The sequence below is a fragment of the Panthera onca genome, chromosome A1 (assembly GCF_046562875.1).
Source record: "Panthera onca isolate mPanOnc1 chromosome A1, mPanOnc1 haplotype 2, whole genome shotgun sequence".
Classification (NCBI taxonomy): Eukaryota; Metazoa; Chordata; class Mammalia; order Carnivora; family Felidae; genus Panthera; species Panthera onca.
This window is the reverse complement of record NC_138339.1, coordinates 86622928-86638297: the sequence shown is the minus strand read 5'-3', so window position 1 is coordinate 86638297 and position 15370 is coordinate 86622928. Positions and strand designations below refer to the sequence as shown.

General features: G+C 36.6%; 1 protein-coding gene and 1 pseudogene across 1 annotated transcript in view; both read left to right on the top strand.

The window, feature by feature from the left end:
• Positions 1–15370, top strand: part of POLR3G (RNA polymerase III subunit G) — a 102197-nt gene that overhangs the window by 2922 nt on the left and 83905 nt on the right. The gene's annotated exons all lie outside the window — the stretch shown is intronic.
• On the top strand, positions 13641–14613 carry LOC132681178 (small ribosomal subunit protein eS1 pseudogene; annotated as a pseudogene).

Genomic DNA, 15370 nt, shown 5'->3' with positions numbered 1-15370 from the left:
ATAAACTTGAAATCTGTAGGATCAGAAGGAAGAAAATCACAAAATTTTACTAAAAAATAGGAGATTTGAATAAATTGATACAGAAGCTTTTCTCCTAGATGGGATGAGTCATTATTGTAAAACTGTTGATTATACTCTAGATTTATCTGTAAATTTAATATAATCAAAATGAAAATTCTCAATTTTTTTCTTGAATGTAATAAAAGTTCTTGTAAGGATCATCTCAAAAATTGCATAAAAATATTACAAAATGGTGAAAAAGAATAGTAATAGAAAAATCACTCTACAGGATATTAAAATGTATTTGCTGCTATGGTAATCAAAATAATAAATCCAGAGCCAGAACCAAAAGTAGATAGAACTTGTGGTTTAAGAAGATAGAAGCCTTAGTATTTGTTTAGTCTTCCTCCTGAAACTTTAATAAAACAATAGCTGAGAAATAATTTTTTTTAAGTTTTATTTTATTTGTTTGAGGCAGGCAGAGATAGCAAGAGGGGGAAGGGCAGTAGGTGAGTGAGAGAATCCCAAGAGATCATGACCTGAGCCAAAACCAAGAGTCAGACATGAACCTACTAAGCCACACAGGCACCCTAAGAAATTTCTAATACTGAAGTGATCTGGAGAGCTACCATTAGCATAATAGGTATTTCAAAAAATACCTGAAAGATCAAGCAATATGGAAGCCTGTTGACAAATGAGGTAGATCATCAAAGTGGCAACTCCTCAGAATTTGCAGGTGACTAAAGCTTCACAGAGAGTTGATCTGCCTGACAGTCCAGGAAAGACGCTAGGCTTAGAGTTGTCTGGCACGGTAGAGGGTGGAAATGAGAAGAGGGCTGAATACAGAATTTAAAAGCTCTTTAGGAAAAGTACTGCACTTGAATTCTTCCAGATTCCCCTCCCCAGTATTTTCTTCATGTCTACCTCGAACCCCAATCTTAAGAATGAATGAAGAATCAAAAACCGTCAGAAATAAGAAGAAAATCAGCAGCATGAATGATAAAACTAAGGAAAACAACTATCTAGGAAGACTCAGAGTCAGCTTAGGAATCAAAATTCATAATATTAAGCTTCCTAAGAGGTAGTCAAGAAAAAACTGTTTTAGAGAACAGCATACTCTGAAACAGTAACATTCTGATAATAATAAAAGCCTGTTAAACATATGATCGATGAAGTCAAAAATGTAATAGAATGATGAGATGATTTCACTGAGGAAATATTCCAGAACTTAAAACTTTTAGGCAAAAACATGGAAAAATTGGAAAAACATGGAGAATTAACCCAATAGATCCATCATATGACTAATAAGAATTCCAGAAACAGCAACAAATGGAGAAGAGGCAGAAAAATAACAAAAACGTAACTGAAGAAATATTCTAAGAACCTAAAAATTAGTACAAGTTTTCAGATTGGTAGGACATGCCTCATACTGAGCAAACTAAAATGGTAAAAGAATCAACTTATCAGTAAGACACTTCATTTTTTAAAAATATTTTTAACCTTATTTTGAGAGAGAGCGAGCAGTGGAGGGGCAGAGAGAGAAGGGAAAGAAAATCCCAAGCAGGCTCCAATACTGTCAGCGCAGAGCCCAACATGGGGCGTGAACTCACAAACTGGGAGATCATGACCTGAGCGGAAACCCAAGAATCAGATGGTCAACTGACTGAGCCTCAAACATAAAAACATCAGAACATCAAAAATAAAAAGGTTAACTTCCAGGGGCACATGGGTGGCTCAGCTTGTTAAGAGTCCAACTCGATTTGGAGTATACCAGATTTTATATGTCTGCTTATGTAATTCAATCTGAAGTACTCCACCTAACCTCTTAAATCTTTTAGCCAAGAATGTTTAACTTGAATTTAAGTAAATCTTAATACATAATTTCTCATGGATAGGAAATTAGGAGATGGAGAAACCACTTAAAAAAAAAAAAAAAAAAGTACCATGGCATCAGACAAATCTGGAGAGTAACACATTCTGTAGGACAAATGGCCACTCTCCTCAACAAGTCAGTGCATGAAAAAAGGGATTGACCTAGGTTAAAAGAGACTTAAAGGACATTACCTCCAAATAGAATGCCTTGTCCTGGATTAAGACATTGGACAAAGCAGCTGTAAAAGGCATTATGGAGACAATTGTGGAAATTTGAATATGGACAGGAGATTACATGTTCTAAAGAAATTACTAGTAATTTCATCAGGCATTTTAATAACATCTTGTCCATTTATGAAAATGTTCTCCTTTTTAGAGAACAAAGTAAAGTGTTTGAGGTAAAATGTTCAAAATGTCGGTAATTTACTTTAGCATATAAAAATCAGTTTAAAAACTTCAAAGGTACCAGGCACCTGGGTGGCTCAGTCCATTAAGCGTCCAACTTTGGCTCGGGTCATGATCTCGCAGTCCATAGGTTCGAGCCCCGCTTCGGGCTCTGTGCTGACAACTCAGAGCCTGGAGCCTGCTTCAGATTCTGTGTCTCCCTCTCTGCCCCTCTCCTGCTCTCTCTGTGCCTCTCTTAACAATAAACATTAAATTTTTTTAAAAAGGTACAATGTTAAATTCTATGAAGAAAATAAGACAGGGCAATGAGGAGCTAACCACAAGTTGAGTACTACAGAACTGAGAAGGTCCATGATAAAGTGACTTTTGAACTGTGATATTAAATGACTGACAGCTGTGTCAGTTTAGGTCCTTTGAATTCCAGATGACAACATAGGATCAGTCATGAAAGAGACTAGGAAACATCAGTGAAGGATAAAGGGTGTGGTAAGCAGAAGGCAGGAGAGTCTTCAAACTACAATACTGTCCTCACACGTGGGAACAGAAAGGGGAAGGAAGGAGAACTGGGTAGGAAGAGCTTCACAGTACAATGCAGTTGTGAAATAATTTCAGGCCACTGAGGAGCCCCAAAGCAAAAATGGCCCTATAGAGGAGTCTTGGGTTAGGCAGGAATAGTGGAGCTCTAGTATCCATTCTGTACTCAGTCACCAGCTAGACACAGGCTAGGGGAAATGTGGCCTCAGTATGAGTGGTCTGAAAACACGGCAGCTGAAAGGTTGTAAAAAGCCGTCACGATGGCAGTTTTAAGGAGTGGTCAATATGCAGGTGCAACTGAGGGAACAACAGGGTAAGAACTGAAAAGAAGCAATTGAACTTAGCAATTAAGAAGTCTTTGGTGACCTAGTAAAGAAGTGACCTAGTAAGGAAGACCTTTGATGACCTACTCACACAGAGGAAGATCTGACCAATATACCTTCAATACTGTTGTATAAGCCTGGCAAAGCTCTGAAGGGAGAATATACCAAAAAGAGGAAATGACAAAGGTGCAAAGGCCACAGGTTAGGAACAAGGTTGGCATAATCAAGGACAGGAAAGATTTCAATAAGTTTGATGTATAATGAGAATAGCAGAATGGTATAAGAAGTCAGATTGATAAACAGAGTCCTAATTATGTAGAGTCTAGTAGTTCGTGTTGAAGGATAAATTTTATTTCAAGTGTAATGGAAATCCATCAGCAGGTTTTAAGCAGTGAATTATTATGATCTGATTTAGGTTTTGGAGCCAAACTTCCTGAAACATTAATCTATATTCACAGCATCCATTTCCTCATATCTCATTTTCTCTCAACCCACAGCAAATCTGACTTACATTCACCTCTCTACTGAAGTGCTTTTACTAGGTCACCAAAGACTTCTTAATTGCTAGTTCAATTGCTTCTTTTCAGTTTCATCCTGTTGTCTCCTTGGTTGCATCTGCATGTTGACCACTCCTTAAAATTGCCATCATGACCGCTTTTTACTACTCCTTCCTAGTTTTCTTTGATGGCTTTTTTTTTTATTCATTCCCTGTTTGTTTGTTTGTTTTCAAAATGATGTTCTTAATACTTTCATGCTATTCTTAAGCACTCTCACCTACTAAATTTCAACAGTCACATACTGATGACTCCAAAATTTCTCACATTTTTTCTGATAACCCTCTACTCGCAGTATGAACATAGACTTCCATTTATGTCATGCATTTCCATTATATGGAAAAGAATATACCAAAACAAAAGTAATTATCTTCTTCTAAAATACTTCTTATATGTTCTGCATCCTGGATAATGCCATTACCAGTCACCCAGTTTATATAACTCCTTGGAATAATATTTAACTCCTCACTATTGTCGAAGTATAATTTTCAAAATGTAAACACAGGACTATTATAAAAATATAGAATGAATATGTTTCTAAGATCTATTTAACTTTTTTAATGAGGAACCCAGCCAGATGATAAAGCTAGTTCACAGAAAAAAGTAGAAAAACTAAGTATATCTAGGTAGTTCCTGAAGGCATGCTGAGATAGGTTGGCTAAATTACAATGTCATACAAGTCAAAATAAACTGTAGCCTTTGGAGTTGCACTCTCTACCAAACAAACATGATATGCATCTCTCTAGGGCAAAAATCTACAAGTTAATGTTTTATACAGTCTAAGCCCTAATCAGTAGCAACTAACAAAGGTAAACAAACCTCCAAGAGAAATTGTCATTGAGTATAACTTAAATTAAACAATATTCCAGAATGACATATAGCCATCCTTTGGCATCATGTCCGAGTTTTGGATGGTTTTTCTTCTATACAATCCCACATCACCATCATGTGGTGATGGAGCTATTTAAAGACAAATCTGCCTGACTCCACTGCCTCTATTGTTCCCTATGAAAAATGTGAATGGTAGGCAAATTTAAGTAGTGCACAGAAAATGAGCAGAATTAAGATTTGAGAAAGGCTTCTGGTTTTCATACTTAGTAAAACATAATAATTAAGAGAGTATGACATTGGAGAAAAGATAGAAAACTGTATCAATAGAGTAGACCTATTCATACAGTCAAACAGTCATTTGATTAATTATAAAGACACCAAGTCCATGGGGAAAAGACCTTGCAATAAATAGATATCACATAAAAATAAATGAACATTATTCTTTTCTCTCACCAACACAAAAATTAACTTGAGATGGATCATAGAATTATATGTGAAAGAAAATCTTATAAAATTTCTAAAAGCAACATAGGATAATATCTCCATGACTTTGAGACAGATAAGATTTCTTAAACAGGACTTAAAAAGCATTAATCGGGGCACCTGGGTGGCGCAGTCGGTTAAGCGTCCGACTTCAGCCAGGTCACGATCTCGCGGTCTGTGACTTCGAGCCCCGCGTCAGGCTCTGGGCTGATGGCTCGGAGCCTGGAGCCTGTTTCCGATTCTGTGTCTCCCTCTCTCTCTGCCCCTCCCCCGTTCATGCTCTGTCTCTCTCTGTCCCAAAAATAAATAAAAAACGTTGAAAAAAAAAAATTAAAAAAAAAAAAAAAAGCATTAATCATAAAAATAAAAACTGATAAATTGACATCCTCAAAATTAAAAATTTCTGCTCATCAAAGACACCACTAGAAAAGTAAAAAGACGGAGTGTCTGGATGGCTCATTCAGTTAAGTATCCAACGTCAGGTCAGGTCATGATATCACAGTCCATAGGTTCGAGCCCCATGTTGGGCTCTGTGCTGACAGCTCAGAGCCTGGAGCCTTCTTCAGATTCTGTGTCTCCCTCTCTCTCAGCCCTTGCCCGCTCGCACTTTGTCTCTTTCTCTTTCTATTTCAAAAATAAACATTAAAAAAAATATAATGAAAAGAAGTGGAAGTGTGTAAGAAAACATTTATAACACATATATCTGATAAAACATTACAAATCAATTATAAAAAGTCTTAAAGCCCAATAAGAACATTGTATAAAGATTTGAATTATCAGTTAAAACCACAATGAATGTTATTGCAAACACACCAAAATGGCTAATATTAAAATAAATAAAAATTTTTTAGAAGATTAACAATATCATATGGTGGCAAAAGATGTGGACCAACTCTTAAAAGATTGCTGATAGGAATGTAAAATGATACATCCAGTTTGTAAGTGTCTATCTCTACAAATGTTAAAAATTCACTTACCTTATGACACAGCAATTTCATTTGTAGGTATGAATCCAAAAGTAGTGGTATATTCCCCCAGAAAAACTTACATGAGAATGTTCACTGCAGGTTTATTCATAATGACTCCATACTGAAAGCATCCCAAATTTTCATTAACATGTAAAAGGAGAAACAAATTGAGGTATACTCATATAAAGGAATACTACCAGTGATAAAGAAAAAAAAACAACACAAAATTAACGGTAACGTCAACAATAAGATTGATACTCGTGGATATTGTTTTTAGTGAAATGAGTCAGATACAAAAGAAAACATGCAAATGAGTATGCTGCACATGATTCCGTTTATATAAAGTTCAACAACTGGCAGAACTAATCAATATTTATATAATTCAGAACAGTGGTTACCTCTGGGCAGGCAGAAATGGGGTAATAGTGGTGATATTTATTGAAAAAGAACAAAATGGAACTTTAGAGGGTGTTGGAAATGTTCCAAATCTTGATCTGCATGGTGGTTTGAAGGGTGTATGCACATGTAAAAATCATCTAATTGCATACTTAAAATTAATGCACTTTATGCATTTTACTAGGTAACTTATCCATCAAAAATATTAGGTTCTCACAAGGCATTTGGTTGCAATTTTTGTAGAGTTAAGAATAATCAAGATTGTAAAAGGTTAAGGAATGATGAAGCAGTAAGAATTAACTTCACTTTGAAGAAATTTGTGAAGAGAAGCAGAAAATTAAGGAATTAATAAAGATATTCACAAGTGAAAGAAGGTTGTTTTTAAAATTCTTTTAGAATAGGAAATGCTTTATTAGAGGAGAAGCCAGTGGAAAGGTACAGGTTGAAGATGGACCTGAGGGAAGAGAAGAGAAAGTTGATAAGACTTGATATCTTGGTGTCAAAGGTGGAGAATTATTTAAAGAGAAGAAAGATAAAGAAAAGTAGGGTGAAGGAACTAAATGATTGTGAAATAGAAGATAATTTAGGTTCTTTCACAGACTTTCTCTCCACTTCCTTAGGAAAATACGAAGTAAGGACATCCAATAAAAGTCAAGAGCTGGGAGGAAAGGATGACTGGAGGTAGAGTAGAGGGCTTGATGAAGCCAGTCAGCTGTTTCATTAGATTTGAAATCTCGGCAACTTTACCTTTTGAGTTTCCTCATCCCTATGATAGGGATTCCACTCACAGAGTTGTTATGAAGATTAAATTAGCTGATGTATATAAAGTATTCACATATGACAATCAATAAATGTTAGTTCCCCTTTAAAAAGGAGTAGAGGGGTGCCTGGGTGGCTCAGTCCGTTCAGCATCGGACTTGGGCTCAGGTCATGATGTCATGGTTTGTGGTTTCGAGCCCCGTATCAAACTCTGTGGTGACAGCTTGGAGACAGGAGCCTGCTTCATATTCTGTGTCTTCCTCTCTCTCTGCCCCTCCCCCACTCACATTGTGTGTGTGTGTGTGTGTGTGTGTGTGTGTGTGTGTGTGTGTGTGTCTGTCTCAAAAATAGATAAACACTAAAAAAAAATTAAGGGGTTCCTGGGTGGCTCAGTTGGTTAAGTGTCCGACTTTGGCTCAGGTCATGATCTCTCAGTTTGTGAGTTTGAACCCCGCATTGGGCTCTGTGCTGACAGCTCAGAGCCTGGAGCCTGCTTTGGATTCTGTCTCCTTCTCTCTCTGCACTCCCCACCCCCGCTCATGCTCTGTCTCTCTCTGTCTCAAAAATAAATGAACGTTAAAAAAAAAAAAAGTTGCTGGAAATTACCCTCCACAAAGAGCTTGAAAAATAGAATCATCTGGAGTCAGAATAAAAAACTCAGTGAAGGATAAGGAACCTAGGCACTTTCTTAACATCTGTAGGGGCTAGTGCAAATGAGGTGTCATATACCTTACGTATAAATATTTTAAAGTTATAAATCAAGCTAATAAGCTGTTAAATAAAATATGTTCTGTCCTCCTACTTTGACAAATATAGCTTCATAATGACTGAAGTTTAGGTTTGAAATTAGAATTCTGAATTCTTGGTGTTCCACATTGAATCCTGGGAATGTTGGAAGAGCCAGACCAAGTCAAACTTTTCTTTCTTCTTCCAACGCTGTCCCATACCAGGAGAGGCCTCCAGTGTACATGGGTGGATACGCCAGCTTGAAAATCCAAGCTCCACTCCTATTTTTGGCAAATAGCAGCCATCTGGCCACTTTTAGGCTTGGGCTGTGTACTCCAATGGCATTGTCCTTGCTATGCAAAAGCCCTAAAGGGAGGCTTAGAGACATTTGGGTGGGGAATTCTGAGGTCCCAAGTGTCTGGAGCTTGGTCTAGAAGGAGTATATGAGCTTTGGGTCTATAAGGGAAGAAAAATAATTTTTCCTCTACCCTTCTGAGTTCTTGTCTGAGATCACTGTAATAAAAGACAGATTAACAAGAGAAAATCAAACAGAGCTTTATTAACATGTTTACCTCTTCTATATGTGGATGATACCCAGGGAAAAATGAGTAACTCAGAGAGGTGACTTAGAATTCCAGCTTATTATGGAACGGGTGAAAGACTTGGTAGGGGGAGAAAGTGGGTATGACTAAATGGATCTTTATAGCCCTATGATCTATCCTTTCCTTGAAAGTTTCTGCAGAAAAAAAGTGGAAGGATCATTTTGTTGCATTCCTCCATTCTTGTTTTTAAAAGAACAAGTCCCAAGCCCTACAAATGGCTTGTATTGAACTTTCATATTTGAATTAAAGATTGTTAAACATGAAACAAAAAAAGAATTCCAGCTTATATGGCATCTTCAACAAAGAACAGTAAATTTGTGACAGGAGAGTGGAAAGCAAATTTAGGCTTCCAATGGCAGCAAACTGTGGGCAGGTGAATATATGGAAGGAAACTAATGGAATAAGGTTTGTTTGCAGATTCCTTTAATGCCATCTCTGAGCTAATAAGAGTCTTTTTCTGGTAAAAGGAGAATTTGTATCCTGCCTTTAGGCAGAAAAGGGGTAGGGTAGAGAGAACTCTTAGTTCTTCTTAGTTTCTTCTTAGTTGCGTTCACTTCAAAATACTTTTTATGTCAAAAAGGCATATTTTGTGGTAGCGTATTTTGCTATTCTTCGGTGGATATATTTCCTAAGGTGCCTGGAACTCTTCACCTCATGTGGAATGCAGTGTAGAAGGGCCAGAGTGGGTTCCAGAACATTGGCCTCTGAGCAATACCTCCTGTGCTCAGAGCTAAGGACCTTACACTCCTTTTATTCTTTATAGTGCTTATAGTCGCATTTAGGGCTAGGATTATCCACACTTCCTGCTTCCAGAAGTGAACACAGGTAGACTGCAATACTGCTAACAGGAAAGAGCAAAATATTCAAAACAAAAATATGCTGGAAATATAATGAAAATGAAGTAGAGTCTTTAAGTCCTTATTAAGGCTGCTTTCCACCTAAAAGTAAGCTCTCTAGCCTTTTGAGTTACTTTTATGGGTTGATAGCTTTCCTATGAAGCACTGCATAAAACTGAAGATGATTTATTAATCTCAGGTCTATTCTTCAAATCAAAATATTTAGTAGGTGGCCATGGTCTGGTAACCAGCTTTTGCAAGCTTTGGTTAAAGATGAATTTTCATAACCTCTTTGTCTGGCCTTACATTTTTTAAAATCAAACAAGTTGTATTTAGATACTCATGTTTATAGATTCATAGGATGTCTTTGAATACAAATGGTGTCCTTATCACAACAGTCAAAAACAAAGGATTTGGGTTTTTTTTTTTTTTTTGATGAATTCTCATTAGTAATGAGGCACTAAACATGCTCCTGAATACAATGCAGAGGTGAAAATTAATAGGTTTATTTTTAGCTACCACCTACATACTATAAGCAGACAACATCAAGAGCAAGAAGGAAATAATGGTTCCTTTAATAAATCATAATGTTCCTGAAAAATTCTTCTTCCTCCCAGAATTGGGGCATCTAATTATATAAGTGATTACTGTGGCAACAGCTTAGATATGAAGAGAAAGAGAGGAGGGGGAGAAGGGAAACAGGGAGGGAGGGAGAATGAATTAGGCTATTAAACAAAAAGAAAAAAGTATTTTGACTGAAGAACAAAATGTGGGAACTGCTAACTAGAAGAGAAAGGAAACACTGAAAAAGTTATCTTTAAGGCTTAAACCAGTCAATATCTGAATATTAAAGGTAAATTTGTGAATGTAGATAAAGAAGCTAAAAATCACAATAATAGTTTTCATAAAATAAGCTAAGGAAATACATACATATTTTTAAATTATGTAATAAACTCTGCAGGTGGAAATTCCACAGACTATAAAATACTATGTACAATAAGAAAAAGATTTCATGTTGTATAACATGTTATATGTTTTAATGTTAATGTACTATATGTTATGAATTATGTAATATATACTATGTTTCTATATTATAACAGAACCTAGAATACTGTTGACCCTTGAATAACACAGGTTTGAACTCTGGGGTCCACTTTTATGTGGATTTTTTAAAAATAAATACAGTACATACCTTAAATGTATTTCCTGTTCCTTATGGTTTTTTAATAACATTTTCTTTTCTCTAGCTTGCTTTATTATAAGAATACAGTATATAATACATATAACATATAAAATATGTGTTAATAGATAGTTTATATTGATAAGGTTTCTGGACAACAGAAGGTGATTAGTAGTTAAGTTTTGGGGGAACCAATAGTTAAACACCAATTTTTGCCTGCATAGGAGTGGAAGGGATGGTGGTGCCTCTAACTCCTGTGTTGTTCAAGCATCATCTGTATATGAGAAGACAGCTCATGTAAAAAGATCTACAAATAGCTTATAAACATATGACTTGTTCAGCTTCTTTAAAAATAAGGTCAGTGCTTACACTGCAGTGAGATACAAATTTTCACTTGTTACATTTTCAAAGATCTAAGTTTGGAATTACAAACTTACTATGGAGAATGAGCAGGGTTTCCCTAAACATTGTTGATAGATAATTTAGGGCAACCTTTTTGGTGAACTTTGGAGATCACATGTATCAAAATTTTAAATCCGCATACACTTGAGAAGCACTTCTACTTCTCAAAAATTACTCTGTAGGTGTACTTGTACATAAAGTATGTGCAAAGCTATTCGTTACAGCTTATAAAAGAAAAAGATTGGTTCACATGGAATCACTGTGAAGAGTAAAATTCAAGCTTTTTAACCCTGAGTCATAGCTGGGCCCATAGTAGAGCTCCTTTTGTGAACCAAGCATCCCTCGTGTAGTCCTTATGCAAGCTGGTTGTGTGTTCTAGGGGCTAATTCTGTCACCAGTTTGGTGGAAAACAAGAAGGCTCAACTGGTAGTGATTGCACATGATGTGGATCCCACGGAGATGGTTGTCTTCCTGCCTGCCCTATATTGTAAGATGGGGGTTCCCTACTGTATTATCAAGGGGAAGGCCAGGCTGGGGTATCTGGTCCACAGGAAGACCTGCACCACTGTCATCTTCACACAGGTTAACTCTGAATACAAAGGAGATCTGGCTAAGCTGGTGGAAGCGATCAGGACCAATTATGACAACAGATATGATGAGATCTGCTGTCAGTGGGGAGGCAGTGTCCTGGATCCAAAGTCAGTGGCTTGCATTGCCAAGCTGGGAAAGGCAAAGCCTAAAACTGGCCACCAAATTGGGCTAAGTGTACGCTATTGAATCTTCTGTACATAAAAGTAATAAAAGTTGTCTTTCAAAAAAAAGGAAGAGAGAAAGATTTGAAAAATACTAACTGTCCATGAACAGATGACAGTTTATTTATTTTTTTAATGTTTATTTATTTTGGAGAGAGAGACGGAGTGTGAGTGGGGGGAGGGGCAGAGAGGGGGAGGGAGACAGAATCCAAAGTAGGTCCAGGCTCTGAGCTGTCAGCACAGAGCCCGATGCGGGGCTCAAACTCATGAACTGCGAGATTATGACCTGAGCCGAAGTCGGATGTTCAACAGAATGAGCCACCCAGGCACCCCCAGATGACAGTTTAAATGCATTAATTTACATTCATAGCATGGAATTATTATAAACCTGTTAAAAAGAATAAAACATACCTATAGATACTATCATGTACTATTTTTGGAATGCATCATTAAATGAGAAAAAAAAGTACAGAGAAGTGTATATAACATATGATCAATTTGAATTTGAAATAACGACGACAACAACAACAATAATAATACTAATGGAGATTGCAGCTACTTTACAATATTAATCCTCTTCAGCCAAAAAGTACCAAAAATACCTGTAGTTGAACCACGTTTAATTGTTTGTTTATTTTTTTTTCTTCCTTCAAACATCATGAGGGTACTCTCTTAGAAAGAGAGTATGAGAAAAGACTCGGCTTGGGTTGGGTGATTTTGAGGGGTCCAAGGAAGTGAGGACAACTATATCATTGGGTATCTTAACAAATTTTGTCTATTGAGAGAGCAGCCTTTAGGAGGATAAAGCTATAATTGGATAAAGTCTAGGCTCCACTTGGTCTTTGCTGGCAGGGATGGGGGTGGGGCCATAGTTTATTCTATAGTAAATTGGTTATTTTCCAAAAGCTTTCTGCCTTTGTAGGCTGCCATTTTCCTGGTCCTTTGGCTCAAAGGAGCAGTTTTTGCTGGGCCCTTTTCTGTAGGTGCCCATTTATTTCCAGGCTTTCTGGCTTCTCTAGCACCAATTCTGGGATATATTCAGCAAAAAGAAAACCCAGGGAACTCATCACCATGTTGTTTGTTCATTGGATCTTGAAGTCTTTAGCTGATATGCTTTCTCATATGTTTGCTTTTTATATTATGCCCAGAATTTTTAGTTATAAATTGAGAAAGTGCATCTACTCAATCTTCCTGGAATGGAAATCCCTGGATAGATTTTTTTCACTGTTTGGAATTTTTTTGCCATAAGCATGAATCATTCATTCAAATAAGTAAATACATATAGATACAAACTTTGCTTTTTAAAAACTGATCACTGCAGAATCCCTATGAAGAATATAAAGGAAAACAGTGGGATAGAGAGTGGCTGAAGTAAGAAAAGCTTCTTGGTTAAGGTGGTCAGGGAAAACCTCTCTGTGACACTTGAGCTGGAATAAAAAACCAGTCTTGTAAAGAACTGAAGAAGAGAAGAGGAAGAGGAAATGCAAAAGACCTGAAATAGAAATAAGCTTGGCATAATCCAGGAACAGAGGGAATTCTAGTATCCGTGGAATACTGGAGCTGTCATCTCACTTATTGGCATAATGAAAAGAATTAGCCAACATTCATATTGGATCTTCGCTTACTCATCAGTTGCAACCATAAGTTAAATACAGATACAAAAGTTTAGCAAAAATCAATGAAAGAATTCTGCAAAAACTGAAATGCCATATGGAATTTACAAGGAATATTATCTATTTTATTATTTACGTTTGTGCAACATATCCTTTATATTAATAAAAGTTATTCTAGAATGTATGTATGTGTAAACGTGTGTGGGTGTGTGAAGCCTCAAAGAAAAGTGAAGCCTAGGAATATATTTAAGAGCCATCAGTATTTAAATGGCAGTTAAAGCCGCTTAACCAGATAAAATCAACTAGGAAAAGTGTGTGTAAACAAAAATAAAGTGCAAGACCAAATCCTGGGCATGAAAAATGGTATTGCCAGTGTGGTAGAAGGAAAACCAGGAGAAAATGCTGTGCTGGAAGCCAAGTAAGAAGAAGTAGTCAACTAAGTTGGACTTGGAAAAATTGGTAACTTCAACAAGGGCACATTTAATGGAATGTTGATGTCCAAAGCCAGATTGGATGAATTTAAAATAGACATAGCACTTTTGGCTCCCTGGTTGTCAGCAAGAACCAAGCGCCTTATGAAAGGCAGCAAAAAAGGAGCCAAGAAGAAAGTGGTTGATCCATTTTCAAAGAAAGGTTGGTGTGATGTAAAAGTGCCAGCTATGTTTAATATACGAAATATCAGAAAAACACTAGTCACAAGAACTCAAGCAACCAAAATCACATCCGATGACCTTAAGGATCATGTTTTCGAAGTGAGCCTTGCTGATCTGCAGAATGATGAAGTTGCATTTAGAAAGTTCAAGCTAATTACTGAAGATGTTCAAGGCAAAAACTGCCTAATTTCTGTGGCATGGATCTTACCCATGACAAAATGTGCTCCATGGTCAAAAAATGTCAGATCATGATTGAAGCTCCTGTTAATGTCAATACTGCCGATGGTTATTTGCTTCATCTCTTTTGTGTTGCTTTTACTACTAAACGCAACATTCAGATTTGGAAGACCTGTTATGCTCGCCACCAACAAATCCACCAAATTTGGAAAAAGATGGTGGAAATCATGACCCAAGAGGTGCAGACAAATGACTTGAAAAAAGTGGTCAATAAATTGATTCCAGACAGCATCGGGAATGACATAGAAAAGATTTGTCAGTCTATTTATCCACTCCATGATGTCTTCATTAGAAAAGTAAAAATGCTGACAAAACCTAACTTTGAACTAGGAAAGCTCATGGAGCTTCATGATGAAGGTAGTAGTTCTGGAAAAACTACTGGGAGTGAGACTGGTACTAAAGTTGAACAAGCTGATGGATATGAGCCACCAGCCCAAGAATCTGTTTAAAATTCAGACATTTAATGGTGACAAATAAAAAATCTTATTTGTGATATTTAATTTCTGGTCATTCTTTTTAAATAATCTATACTTGGTGAATCAGATGTTCTGAACTGATGGTGATGTGAACTTTTCTGAACTGTTGTATGAATTTAATTCATTGCTCTTAGTTACTAAATAGCTGCGAAAGACTAGTAATCTATTTTAAGCTGAAGTAATCTGGATGGAAGTATAATAGATGGCTAATAAAATGAAATCTTTAGAGACAAATATAATAAAATAGTCATAGCATTTCCATTGTCAATCAAGATTTATGCAAAATGCATTTTGAAATTTTCTTCTAACTATGAGAAATACAGGGTAGAAAACTCCCTAAACTCACAGATTTACCTGGTAATAGTGTAAGGGTTAAATTGTAGTGTAGGGCTAACGCTTAGCTTGAAAGATAACAACTTTGTTCTGACACTGAAGGTCAAAAGATAACAGCCTTGCTTTTACTCTTGTAAATCATACTTCATACTCTTGTGAATCAGGCTTTACCAATGAAGGAAACAAAAGCTCAAAAAAAGACCATCAGAGACAAGGTCAAGGAGATCCACTGGTTGCAACTTAGCAGCAGAAAGTCCAAAATAATCACCTCATTCGATAACTGTTTCTGACTCATCTGGCAACTGTTTCTAATTAATCTGGGAACTGTTTCTCTGTTCTGTTCGCAGATAATGACAAAACGATGTGATCGGCTTTAAAAACTCTGTACCCCAGCTGTTCAGAGCCACGTTCTTATCAAGAGTGTTGGTCCCAATC